The sequence below is a fragment of the Dendropsophus ebraccatus genome, chromosome 5 (genome assembly GCF_027789765.1).
Source record: "Dendropsophus ebraccatus isolate aDenEbr1 chromosome 5, aDenEbr1.pat, whole genome shotgun sequence".
NCBI classification, from domain to species: domain Eukaryota; kingdom Metazoa; phylum Chordata; class Amphibia; order Anura; family Hylidae; genus Dendropsophus; species Dendropsophus ebraccatus.
This window is the reverse complement of record NC_091458.1, coordinates 49,817,173-49,830,748: the sequence shown is the minus strand read 5'-3', so window position 1 is coordinate 49,830,748 and position 13,576 is coordinate 49,817,173. Positions and strand designations below refer to the sequence as shown.

At 41.0% G+C, this 13,576-nt stretch overlaps 1 protein-coding gene across 1 annotated transcript in view; it reads left to right on the top strand.

Annotated features, from left to right (window-relative positions):
• Window positions 1-1,146: 1,146 nt before the first annotated feature.
• The window catches only part of NR4A1 (nuclear receptor subfamily 4 group A member 1), a 45,236-nt gene continuing 32,806 nt past the window's right edge, over window positions 1,147-13,576 (top strand). The window contains exon 1 of the mRNA XM_069972151.1: window positions 1,147-1,397. The gene's annotated coding sequence lies outside the window, so the exon portion shown is untranslated. The remainder of the gene's footprint in view (window positions 1,398-13,576) is intronic.

Genomic DNA, 13,576 nt, shown 5'->3' with positions numbered 1-13,576 from the left:
GTATATAAATAAAAATGATTATTATTAATATGAAAGGCGCATGGTAGACAAGCTCCAGAGTTAGCATTGGGACCCAGAAGCTACAAGTTCCTCCCCGTCTGCAGTCTATTGTCCTTCCCTTCTCATGCTAAGTTTACACGGAGCGATAATTTGCCCGATCATACGATTAACGATTTCGAAGTAACGATTTTTTTTTATAACGATCAGCGTTTAGATGGAACGATATATCGTACAGAAAATTTGTTTTGCGATCGCTTAAGCCTATCTCACACATACGTAAAATCAGTGAACTGTTTACACGGAACGATCGACGAATTTTTTGCGAACAACGATTTAAGAACATGTTAAAAGATCAAAATGAACGATTTATCGATCGTTCGCCGTGTTTACATGTACGATTATCGTTTGAATTTGATCGTTATCGCGAAAATTCACCCAATAATCGTTCCGTGTAACCTGAGAACGGAGAGACACGGCCAGTGCCCAGTGTGTAAGTACAGAGTGTCACACGTGTAAATGTAGCATCAGGGTCCATTTACACAGAAAGATTATCTGACAGATTATCTGCCAAAGATTTGAAGCCAAAGCCCGAAACAGACTATAAACAGAGATCAGGTCATAAAGGAAAGCCTGAGATTTCTCCTCTTTTAAAATGCATTCCTGGCTTTGGCTTCAAATCTTTGGCAGATAATCTGTCAGATAATCGTTCTGTGTAAATGGACCCTAATACAACCCCTCCGACCACCGCCGCCGCCAGTCCGGTAAGAAGCTTTATCGCAGCTGCACCAACGTAGGCGACAAGCAGAAGTAGTATAAGCGGCGGAGACTCTGCATGATGGCAGCTGACGTCTTGAGGCTTCTATTTAGGAAGATAAGGACTTGGCAGTCTTCAAGTGTCTGTAATTAGTTCTCCTTGTGCAGGCTGAGCCTAAAAATACAAGCTGCCCCCATTGTTGTCTGTGGAAGAACTGCTGGGGCTTGTGACACAAAAGGCATGAGAGTTATTTTGGTCTTTTCTTCTGTGAGGCTATATTTAGCTCATTGATGCAGATACAGGGATTCCACTGACGTCAATGGAGCCCGGCGCTGACGTCACTGGCCCTCCTCCCCCGGTCAGGAGAAGGAAGAACCTGGCAGAGAGAATGCGAGCAGGGCTGTGTGCTGTGCACAAACAAAGGGGCATCACATTTCCATGCCTGTCTCCCTGCCTGGGCAATGGGCAGCCGGCTGCATCTGAGCAGGAGCTCCCACAGCACAGGGGGGGCAGCAGGGAGGCACAGGGAGGGGGCTCACCGGCACCCAGGGATCCCCGCTTCTCTCCCCCCGCGAAGAGCAGCAGGTGGACGTGTCCGACTCGTGTAACCTGAGAACGGAGAGACACGGCCAGTGCCCAGTGTGTAAGTACAGAGGCTGCCGTGCCCGGGTGTCACACGCTGCTGCATGCTCCTCACTATATTTAGACCTGCTATGCTGTTTGTTTATGTTGTTGCTGTTTTGTTGGTGAAAGAAACTTTGTGTCAAGTGCCTTAAAGGAATTCTCCATTTTTTTTTTTCAGCTGGTTGGTTTATTGTTAGTAGTGACACTGGTGGGGATGTGAAGTTAAATATGTTATATAAGGTTCAGGTGGGAGGTGTTCTTAATAGGAAACTGACCACAAGCACAATCTAAAAAGATTGGAAGCAAAATGAGAAAATATGACTTTGCTAAAGGAGTAGTAGATGCTTGGAACAAGCTTCCAGCAGATGTGGTTGGTAAATCTATAATAGACCTGCCTGGGATAAACCTATATCTATTCTAAGATAATAAGAAGGGAAATAATATAAGGGCGGACTAGATGGACCAGGGGGCTTTTTTTCCTGCAGACAATTCTCTGCATCCTGGACAGTGCAGTCTATAAATTTAACAGAATTCCTTGGGTTTTTCCATAGAGCAGAATGATTATAACGACAGCTGTAAATTTAATGTAGAAGAATGGAGAATCCCTTTAAGTCTAAGGTTCCCTTCACACAGAGATTAATTTGACAGATTTGAAGCCAAAGCCAGGAATGGATTTGAAAAGAGAAATTGCCATCTTTCCTCTGTTTATGGTCTGTTCCTGGCTTTGGCTTCAAAAATTTGTCAGATTAATCTGTGTAAAGGCACCCTGAGGAATAAGAGGAGCGACCGCAGTTTTGGATGTATTGAGTTAATGTAAGGCCACGTTCACATAGCAGGATGTCTGTCAGTACTTGTTTATGTTCCACTCTTGGTGGCTTACAAATAACGACTGACCTCCTGTGTGAAGGAGGCCTATACCCGGTATATAACAGGTGGCGTATCTATGCGACGCCTCTATACGAGTGTAAGAAGTGTTTAGTTGTTGCTTTTCTTAGTGTGCTTTATGTTGAAAAATACAGTTTTCTTTCTATAAATCTGCCATGTAAGAATATACCCTTAAAGGGCTCCAGGCACTTTTATAAATAGCATTAGGGTGCGTTTACACAGAGAGATTTATCTGACAGATTATTGAAGCCAAAGCCCGGAATGGATTTGAGAAGAGGAGAAATCTCCAGTCTTTCCTTTATGACCTGTTCTGTTTATAGTCTGTTCCTGGCTTTGGCTGCAAAAATCTGTCAGATAAAGCTCTCTGTGTTAAAGGCCTCCTTTGGGCCCTATTACACCAACAGATTATCTGACAGATTTTTGCAACCAAAACCAGGAACGGACTTTAAACAGGGGACAGGTCATCCATTCCTGGCTTTGGCTTCAAAAATCTCTCAGATAATCTGTGTGTGTAAGGGCCCTTTTACACAGAAAGATTATCTGACAGATTATCTGCCAAAGATTTGAAGCCAAAACCAGGAACAGACTATAAACAGAGACCAGGTCATAAAGGAAAGCCTGAGATTTCACCTCTTTTCAATTCCATTCCTGGCTTTGGCTTCAAATCTTTTGCAGATAATCTGTCAGATAATCTTTCTGTTTAAAAGGGCCCTTAAAGGACCTTGGCTATATATTTAAAAGTTTACGACAAAATGGTCATCACCTGATCTCTCCATACACATGAATGTTGTCATGTGTCCTCAATGGAGGAGAGGGAAAGCACTGACAGAAAGCTCTGGTGGCGGCTTATCTCTCTTGGGCAGTTAAAATCTAATGGTCCTTTTACACGGAGCAATAATAATCGCCCAATCGATGGTTTAGAGATTTTGAAGTAACGATGTGTTTTTCATAGTGATCAGCTTTTAGACAGAACGATAAATCGTTATTGCTATCGTTTTAAGATCGCTTAAGCCCATCTCACACATAGGGTAAATCGTTGAAAGACTGTTTACACAAAGCGATTTGCGATTTTTTAGCGAACGACCAACGATGATTTGAGAACTTGTTGAAAGATGAAAATGAACGATTTCTCGCTCGTCGTTTGATCGTTTGCTGTGTTTACACGAGCCGATTATCGCAAAAATGCGATCGTTATCGCGAAAATTCGAACGATAATCGTTCCATGTAAAAGCACCATAACAAGCCCAAACCTCCATCCCCTAGGCATCCTTTGATGGGGAAGGGAGGCCCCCTCCATACACTTTAGACGGTCAGCCAGTGCTGCTGGAGTCGCAGGGTTCGGCAATCCTTTGACCACCGTGTATGGAGAGCTTCTGAATAGGACATGCGGGTCATTTCTGACAGTAAGATGCCATTGTGAGTGACATTTTTTTTATTGCTGCATGTGGACTCCTCTCCAAGGTTAAAGCAGTTTTATGGTCTTTAAAACGTGTGTAAATAGTTTAACTATAGTAACATTAGCTACATACTAAGTACCGTCTGTAGATGCAAAGCCTCTGAGAATCAGTCTCACATGCAGTCACAAGACTATGCACCTGGTATGTGTGACATCCCGTACAATGACCACTGGTTATCACTCCTCTACCCTGCAAGGTCACACATCACATGCCTCTGATCTCCACTGCCCCCTGACTCTCCTTACCTGTCTGCAGCAGATCATGCACTGTCCAGTGTATAGACCAGGATATTTACAGCACTACCTTATACCTGGTGCTGGTAGGCTATCCAGCCTGTTGAAATTTGAGGTAGGGTCTGTAAAAGGGAAGAGGAATCATAAGAACTGTAGACCTTTACAGTTTCTGCCCAAAGCAAGCCCTGGCAGCATTTAAACAAAGGTACTATATGGGACTGGGTATAAAAATTTAAAGGGGTTGGCTACTTCATAGTAAAATTGCTCAGTATACAGTATTAGTAAGTGTACTCACTATATGTACTGACAGCAGCTCCCGTTGTACCTCATAGAGCTAAACTCAGACTCCCCTCCTCCAGGTTGGGCTGCCCTGCTCTGTGGTGTGTCCATAAGATGGCCGACATGGAGGAGCATGTGACCATGCCCCGCCCTCTTTGTCCTCTATAAGCATATACAGGCTTAGTGGTGGACACAGGGAGGTGGGACATGGTCACATGCTCCTCCATGTCGGCCATCTTATGGACAGAATCACCAAAGAGCAGGGCAGCACAGCCTGGAGGAGGGAAGTCTGATTTTAGCTCTATAACAAACACAGGGAGGTGCTGTAAGTACAGTTACTAATACTGCATACTGAACAATTTTACTGGCCAACCCCTTTAAATAAAATTATTCTAAGCTCTTGTAAGCATGTAGACACGTGGGTAGTTCTATGTGATTCTCATAACCTCTGAAAATCTCTTTAAGGCTAGGTTTACACCAGCGTTTTACCCTTTACCACAATTCCATTTTTCTTTTCCGTTTTCTTAACAGAGAAACAGAACCTAGCACATACGTCATGGTCTCTATTAATGTGAATGGAATTTTATTGTGTTTCAAGTGTCACAGCTCTGATATTATCAAATCCATCAGTGTTCAGTTTTTTTTGGACGGACATAAAATTTGTTCACACAAAAAAATTTTTGTCCGTCTAAAAAAAACAAAAAAAAAACAGGACGGAAAGTGCACATACTTTTCTTTTTTTCTATGTTCTAGTCAATGATAATGGATATAAATGAAAGGTATTTCCCTTCACGTCTATGTGCAAGTTATCAGTCATCAGGTTTTTTTTTTTTAACTGAGCATACGCAGAAGAAGTGAGAAACCAGGAAGGGTTATAAACTGATATGCAAGCTGAAATGCAAATGCACTGCTGAAAGAAAAATGATAATTTCCCCGTCAGTATTGAAATTTAACCATATTGATCATACATGTTCATAGTGGAATTAAAATATGCAGCTGTCTTGCTAGGTGTTTCGCCAACATTTTACTCAAGCATGTGAACAGTAACATGGGAAATGTTCCTCCTCTCCCTCCTGCCATAACCCAATCTTCCCTTTGATTTAAATGGCTTAAAGCGACTCTGTACTCACAATCTGTCCCCCCCCAAACCACTTGTACCTTCAGATAGCTGCTTTGAATCCAAGACCTGTCCTGGGGTCCGTTTGGCAGGCGATGCAGTTATTCTCCTAAAAACAACTTTTAATCCGGCAGTGCTGTGTCTAACGGCCGGGGCTTACATTTGTATATGCATTAGGCTGGCACCACCTCTCCATCCTCCCTCCCCACCCTCCTCATCATTAGGAATGATCCAGGAACATTTACTGCCGTTTGAGCTTTGCACTGGTGTAATAACGATCCAGCCCATGTTCATTATACACACAGGTGGGGAATAGGAAGCAATATGCCTGGAGCATTCCTAATGATGAGGAGGGTGGGGAGGAGGGACAGAGAGGTTGTGCCAGCCTAATGCATATACAAATGTAAGCCCCGGCCGTTAGGCACAGCGCTGCCGGATTAAAAGTTGTTTTTAGGACAATAACTGCATCACCTGCCGAACGGACCCGAGGACAGATCTTGGATTGAAAGCAGCTATCTGAAGGTACAAGCGGTTTGGGGGGGGGGGGGGGCAGATTGTGGGTACAGAGTCGCTTTAAGACTTAAGGTGGAGATATCCCTTATATAGCTAGCTCCCATTCGGCCATACATGTACATCAGGGATGGGGGATCTTTGGCCCTCCAGCTGTTGCAAAATTACAATTCCCATCATGCCTGGACAGCTGTGACTAAGGCTTTAGCTGTCCAGGCATGATGGGAATTGTAGTTTTGAAACAGCTGGAGGGCTGAAGGGTTCCCCATCCCATGAGCTTATCTCCCCATTGAGCTTGGCTCAATCGGTGTGCATGCATTCTCAGTTGAGACTCCTCTCCCATGAGAAAAAGGATTGGGCATTTTAAATCCCAACATTCCCAATCAGGGGCATAACTAGGAGTCATGGGGCCCCATAGCCAAAAACAGTATGGGCCCCTTGAATTCTAGTATCTAGGGGATAGTGTATGTGACCGCAACCCCCCCTCCCCTGGACAGAGGTCAGAGCAGCTCTTACATAAATCCATCAGATGAGTTATTGTCTCCTTCAGTATTAGGCTGGTTTCACATAGGCATATAATGGATTTATGGATTTTGCATGCTCAATACCACTGCAAGTCCCTGCCCAACCAGCTCATATAGCATGCTATAATGCTAGAAGCAAAATGTTTAATAAAGACCTCATGGGGAATTTATTTTTTTGCACCATAAGAAGTCCACAGTCAGCCTCTGTGGCTTAAAGTATAAAAAAAAAATGACTTTCCAGGCTGGAGTGCTGCCTAAACCACATTGTTGTAGAAACCAGAAGTGGTTAATAGAAAATGATTTAAAAATTATTAGACCATGACTGTAGGTTTTTACGTTCCTCAAAGAAATTAATTAGAAATTGACTGATTATAATATTATAACCTGTCAGTTCTGTCCCTGGAAACTTCCTTATAAATTCCAAAGAACTGTCTGATTTTTGGGTTGTTTTTTTGCTTTTTATGTAAATATCCCAAGTTTTATTTATGGTGTCGTATAAAACGCAGTATGTGGTTGTGTGCTAAATGCAGTTCTTACAGTTTATATGTGTTCTAGGTGTAGCTTACTCCTGCGTTTTTTGTATTACTTCCATTATTGTAATGTCCTGATAAGAGAGCTAATAGTAGTCATTGTAACAATTCACACAACTGTATCTTTATATGTTTATTTTACATATACATCATCTATCATTGTCAATATTGATACTGACTGTTCTTACAAAAGTATACAGTAAGGCCTTATTCACACGTCCCGTAATTTAACGGATCCGAGTTAGTGCACATTGATGTCCATTGTCCTATTCACACTATCAGTAGCAGAAATGGATGAAAATCAATCCTGAAAAAAAAAAGGACATGTCCTAGTACGGACCCGGTGCGGACCCTGATTTATTTACGGATGCTCTCATTGACATCAATTGTCTACAGATTGTTTGCGGATTGCAACATGTTTGGCATCCGTATTTCCGTAAAAAAATATGGATAACTCATGCTCCTATTTGCACAGCAGTTTATAGAAAAGAGCCTATTTATGGCTCAAAAAATGCCTTTTACAGTTTAATTTTCATCTAAATCGATTGAATGTTGGCTGGTAGTTCCCATCAGTGAAATTTTATGACCAAAAGGGGTTAACTAGCAAAAAATATTTTTTCTTTCAAAGCAACTAGTTAAAGATTTGTAATCTTAAGTCTTCCAGTACTTATCAGCTGCTGTATGTTCTGCAGGAAATGTTTTCTTTGCCGTCTAACACAGTGCTCTTTGCTGACATTTGTCCTAGACAGGAACTGTCCAGAGCAGGAGAGGTTTTCTATGGGGGTTTGCTGCTGCTCTGGACATCTATTTGGCTTATACCTAAAAAAGATTTCTTGCATTATTTATATATTGTCATCATTAAAATTATTACAAGTGTAAGGGTATTAACCCGATGCACCCATATATATATATATATATATATATATATATATATATATATATATATATATACACATTGGCACTTTGCCTATTAATACCATAGGTATTTTGCTTGGTTGACAGCAGTTTTACAGGAATTTGCTGCAGATAAAAAGTCCCTGCTTTTCCATTTGCTGTTTACATGTTAGAATTATCTAAATAACAACTATATAACAAAGACTTTCCAGATGATCTGGTTATTTTACTGGTTCACATAGTTGACACTGCTGGTTTCTGCTGCTACATGTAAGAACCGCTATGTAATGCGCCATGTAGACAGATGTCTAGATCTATTAGCTTCTATCAGTTTGACTTCACATAGTTGAATCCGTCACATAATGATCTAATGACCCTGCTTCCAGGACAGTTTGTCTTGGGTGCAGTGATAGAAGTGTGTGCCGAGACTCAACAAAAGCCGCTGATTAGATAAAGATGGGCAAACTGTACTAGTCCCACTCTCTTATAGTACAAAGAATGGAGCGTAAACCTGCTAATATTGCACGCAGATATTAGTGTTGTGATGTGAGATCCCGCTCACAATGTAATGTCTGTCGGACTGCAAGGTAACGTCTGATGTTGGGAGGAACAGAGATAGTAATTTTCCAGTCTCATGGCTTTTTCCTATTATATGTGTATCACTAAATGTATTATCAAAATTCTCCCCAGAACTGGCGCCACTTTTTTGCAGCTCATATGTATATATATTTTTATTTATTAATTTATTTTTAACCATTGATGGTAAAACCCCATAATTGTAGACCCATTTAGACAATAATAAAAGAAACCTGTCAGGTCAATGGCATGCCTGTTTATAATCTATTCCCAATATAATGTATTCCCAATAAAATGACAATTCCGGGGCACCGTATCGTAGAACTTTTTGTTGTGGTGTTCTAGTATTATTCCTCCTGGCAAGGTATGAATAAATTGACAACCGGGTGATAACTTTATCAAAGGGATAGACTGGGTTCACACCATGCTTTTGCATCCCGTTATTGGGCAAATTTGCCAATGAAACAGGATGCACGAGGGAACAAACATGATTCAGTATTTTTTTTTTCCGTCCTGTTCCATAACACAATGCATTTGGATCCAGTTTTTTTTGTAACCCAAAAGTCAATGACAACAGTTTTTAAGGGAACTTGTCATCACTTTCATGCTGCTTAAACCATGAGCCATTGGGCTGGTCCTGCCATCCTTGATACATTTCTGCCATGATTTGCAAAAAAAATTGCTGCTTTTTTTACTGCAATTTTGCACAAATCAGGGCATCATGACCATATCTATCCTGTACTGTGAACACCACGCTAGTGCCGCCATAGTTACAGTGGGCTGTGGAGGCCCGAGCTTGATCAACAGCCGGGGCCTATGGTAAAGTTATTCCGCCCCTGTTTGGTGTAATAGTTTTTTCATACATTTCCAGGGGAATAACAGAGGAAAAACAGAATTCAAAAAAAGGAACATACTTTCTGTCTTCCTCTAGGTCATAGGTCTCCAAACTGCGGCCCTCCAGCTGTTGCGAAACTACAATTCCCATCATGCCTGGACAGCTAAAGCTTTGGATTTGGCTGTCCAGGCATGATGGAAAATGTAGTTTTGCAACAGCTGGAGGGCCGCAGTTTGGAGACCCATGCTCTAGGTCCTAAAATCTTATTTATTTCTCCTTCTGTCAGACTGTGCTAGGTGTTATAGAATACAATAGTATGTTAATATGTAAGAAGAGACTGCAGGAGCAGACGTTAGATTGCACATACACCGCAGGGAACACTTCTATTCTTCAGGTGAATTCACTAAATCTACATATTCATTGAAATATAACCTGATTCGGTAATTGCTAGTTGCACGCTATAGCATAATATTACACCGCTATCTGGTGTGCAGCACATTGTATGCTTCTTACAGCAAAGCAGAGTTTATCAGGCAGAAAAACCCAGTAGAACAGGCTCAGTTTATAGACATATTTCAGCATTGGGAGAGAAGGTGTCACCATCTGCCTCATTGTCATGGTAACTGTATGGAAGAGCCGCGGCTGCTCTATGTAATCACACACAATGAACCCGTATGCACAGAAAAACAACCGTCCTGATTAGGAGTATAGTAAAATCACAGCGTGCAAGAATTAATCCACACACCAATATTAAAGCCTTATAAAAATTAAAAAAAAAAACTGAAATTATTGTTTTGTCAAAACAATGGGTTTGAATGTAAAAAAAAAAAAAAAAAAAAAGCATAACTGATTGAAAAATTTACTCCTTGACTTTTTTTTCGGCAGGTTCGGTCTACTTTTCAGTAATGTGTAAACCAAAGTTATTGGTAAACATAATGGAACCTAAAAAGATTGATCTGAAGAGAATATAATTTACCTCAAACCTAATAATCTTCTTTGACACGATATTTGAAAAATTGCTCCACAGTTGTAAATGGTCTGAATGGTTAAATACAGTATACTTTTCATATGTACTGTATATACAGTATGTATGTGTGAGTATTAGAGATGAGCGAACCTCAAGCATGCTCGAATCTATCTGAACCCGAACTTTCGGCATTTGATTAGCGGTGGCTGCTGAAGTTGGATAAAGCCCTAAGGCTATGTGGAAATCATGGATATAGTCATTGGCTGTATCCATGTTTTCCAGACAACCTTAGAGCTTTATCCAAGTTCAGCAGCCCCCGCTAATCAAATACCGAACGTCCGGGTTCGGATCGACTCAAACCCGAACTCGGTTCGCTGATATATATATACCCTTCATTTTACTTTGTACATACAGGCGTGTTGTACAAGGTACAGGCATAGCTTGCATAATACGGCCAATATTCAGCCTAAAGGCATCCGTAAAACAGACAAAAAAAGGCATTGTAGGAACATAGCCTTATAATGTAGGTAAATAACTTTCATTTTCCCGGCATTTTATTAATAGTAGCTGCACTAGATAAATATAAATCTTTTAATTTATGGCATGTGAATCCTAAACCCACTTGGTTTATTCTGGTCTCTGAGACAAGGAAAAGTGATCACAACAACTATTCTAAATCCCTGCCCCATGGATGTATGTAAGTCCCCGACTCTTCAGCCAAGCGCTACACCTCAATGACACCAAGCAGGTGATTATCATACATTACACGCAGGGACCAAATACTTCTTTTAAAAGATTGCCCGGCAAAATGAACTGATGAGCTGTCCACAGGATAGCTCACCAGTCACCGATCGGTGGGGAGCCAACACCTGGCACCTGTGCTAGCCAGCTGTTTTTCATCACTCTGCACAGTGAGAAGAGTTTTGCTACATTTACAGGGAACGATTATCGTTCGAATTTTCGCATAAACGATCACATTTGAGCGATAATCGTATCGTGTAAACACAGCAAACGATCAAGTGATGAGCGAGAAATCGTTTATTTTGACCTTTTAACATGTACTTAAATCGTCGTTCGCTGAAAATTCGCAGATCGCTTTGTGTAAACAGTCTTTCACCGGTTTACCCTATGTAAAAGATGGGCTTAAGCGATCTTAAAAAAACGATCGCAATAACGATTTTTCTAACGATTTATTCGTCTAAACGCTGATCATTATGAAAACCAAATCGTTGTTTCAAAATCGTTAAACGATCGATTCGGCGAATTATCGCTTCGTGTAAATGCAGCATTTGTTTTGTTCATTGTGTAGCAGTGGCAATGTGCAACTGTAGCTCGTGTGCTGTTAAAGTAAATAGGTGCTGAGTTGCAGTTACAGCTCACCACTGATACACAGTGAACGAAGACCAACTCCTCTCATTGTTTAGTGCAGGCGCCAAACAGCTGATCACCATGGCGGCTAAGTCGGAAATAACAGTCAAGAAGTTATGTTTTTGTTGCCCTTTTAATGAGTTCAAGGTGGAAGTTTCCCATTTCTATGTGGAAGTCCCTTGCAGTAAAGATTTGGGATTTCCATACGTTGCTCATCTTTTTCTACGATCTATGCTGGTCAGTATAAACCATTACTATTTATACTCATTTGATTTTTTTTTTTAATTTTTTATGAGGTTTTCCAGGCAAAAATGCTTGATGGCAGATCTGGTGTGTAGCAGAGCCATGGGGGTACAATCAGAAACCCTAGTGTAGTGGCTGTGCCACGCTACTGCAGCCCAGCACATGTTCTTTAATGTAACTTTAGCAAAACCGAGACATTCTCCGATGCCCACCAACAACATTGTAGAAAATTTAGCGTGGGGTCTTGTTATTAAATGGGTTCACTGCCAATGTTGCATAATTGCAAAACCGCAACTGGAAGGGCTGATGTGTCTGTCTACTACGAGGCAGCAGCTGTTTATTATGCATTTTTTTTAGATTCCACGGTTACAGTAGTGTCGTGGTGGTCTCTTCTATAAATGTTCATAACAGGTGTCCCGGCTATTATATTAGAAGTCTTGTAGACGTGTATGGCACAAGGAGAAAGAGGACAGGCCCTCCAGTCACTGAGCTATGTCTCTGCACAGTCAGATCTCATTTTGCATACTTCAGTGGCAGTATTTTATACACTAATTTAATTCTTTATCCGCAACATATTGTGATTGACAGACCATCTGTCAGGAGCCGGGCTTCCAAACTGCTGATGTATGCTCAACCTTGCTTTGTTATTGAGCGGTCTACATCTGCTAACTGTGTTACATGAAATAACCTAATAATGGGGCCGTTCTGCCAAGCCTATCATCTACTGGACCACACCAGCCTTTTTATGATAGTCCTATTATTCTGAAATTGTGTGTTTTATTTTTCAGACTTTAAGGTCTCCCTGGTGAAATGTTTAACCCCTTAGCTAGTTTGGCAATGATTTTATGTACGTATTATGGTATTTCTCTCTCTTTGAAACATTTTTGTCACCGTATTGAGAGTCCTAAGTATTTATTTCTGCTAATGGAGCTGTGCGAAGGCTTGTCTTTTGTGGGAGATGGTAGTTCTTGTTGCTTGAAATTTTTTTATCACTTTAAAGGGGTACTCCGGCGCTAATATAAAAAAAACAAAAAAAAAAAACAAAAAACTATCATAAACATAGTTTTTACATTTACCATCCCTCCGGAGTCTGTCTCCGTTTGAATTTCCCGCTGTTTGCAGGTCCCTGAAGCTCCAGTTGGTGTCTTTATTTTTTCTTTACTTCCTGGTTTGGGCTTTCCCATGATGCACTTTGTCTCCTGTGATATCTAACTGACTCTGTAAAACTGTTAGATGGCTTACAGCTTGCTCAGCCAATCAGAGCTGATGTCACCTGACAAAGGAAGGCTGGCTTAAGAGGACTTAGACCTGCCTCCCTCTTGATGATGTCATTGTCACAAAATCGCTGCCATAAAGCGTCCTGGGGTCAACAGTCGTTAGGTAAGAATGAGTTTACTTCACTACCTCGTGGGGGATTGAGGGGGGAAAAGATAGGGAAGAGGGGCAGATAGATGATTGAAGCATATTTCAATTACTGGGAAAAAGCTTTTTACTGGAGTACCCCTTTAATCAAATGTTTATTTATAATGGATTTTTTTTTCTTAACATTTATTTATTTTATTTTTTATTTAATGCCACTAGGTGTCTTGACCATGATCACTGATAAAATACACCAAAAAGACTTTATTCACACGTGCATTGATCCATTTGGGGCATCCATTAGTTAAAATGGTTCTTTAGTTAAAATGCTGTGAAAAAAGGCACAAGCTAGAAACCAAACGGACCCCATTAAAATCTATGGATCCAGTGGTGTCTGGTTTGCTGCCAACCCTCCATACTC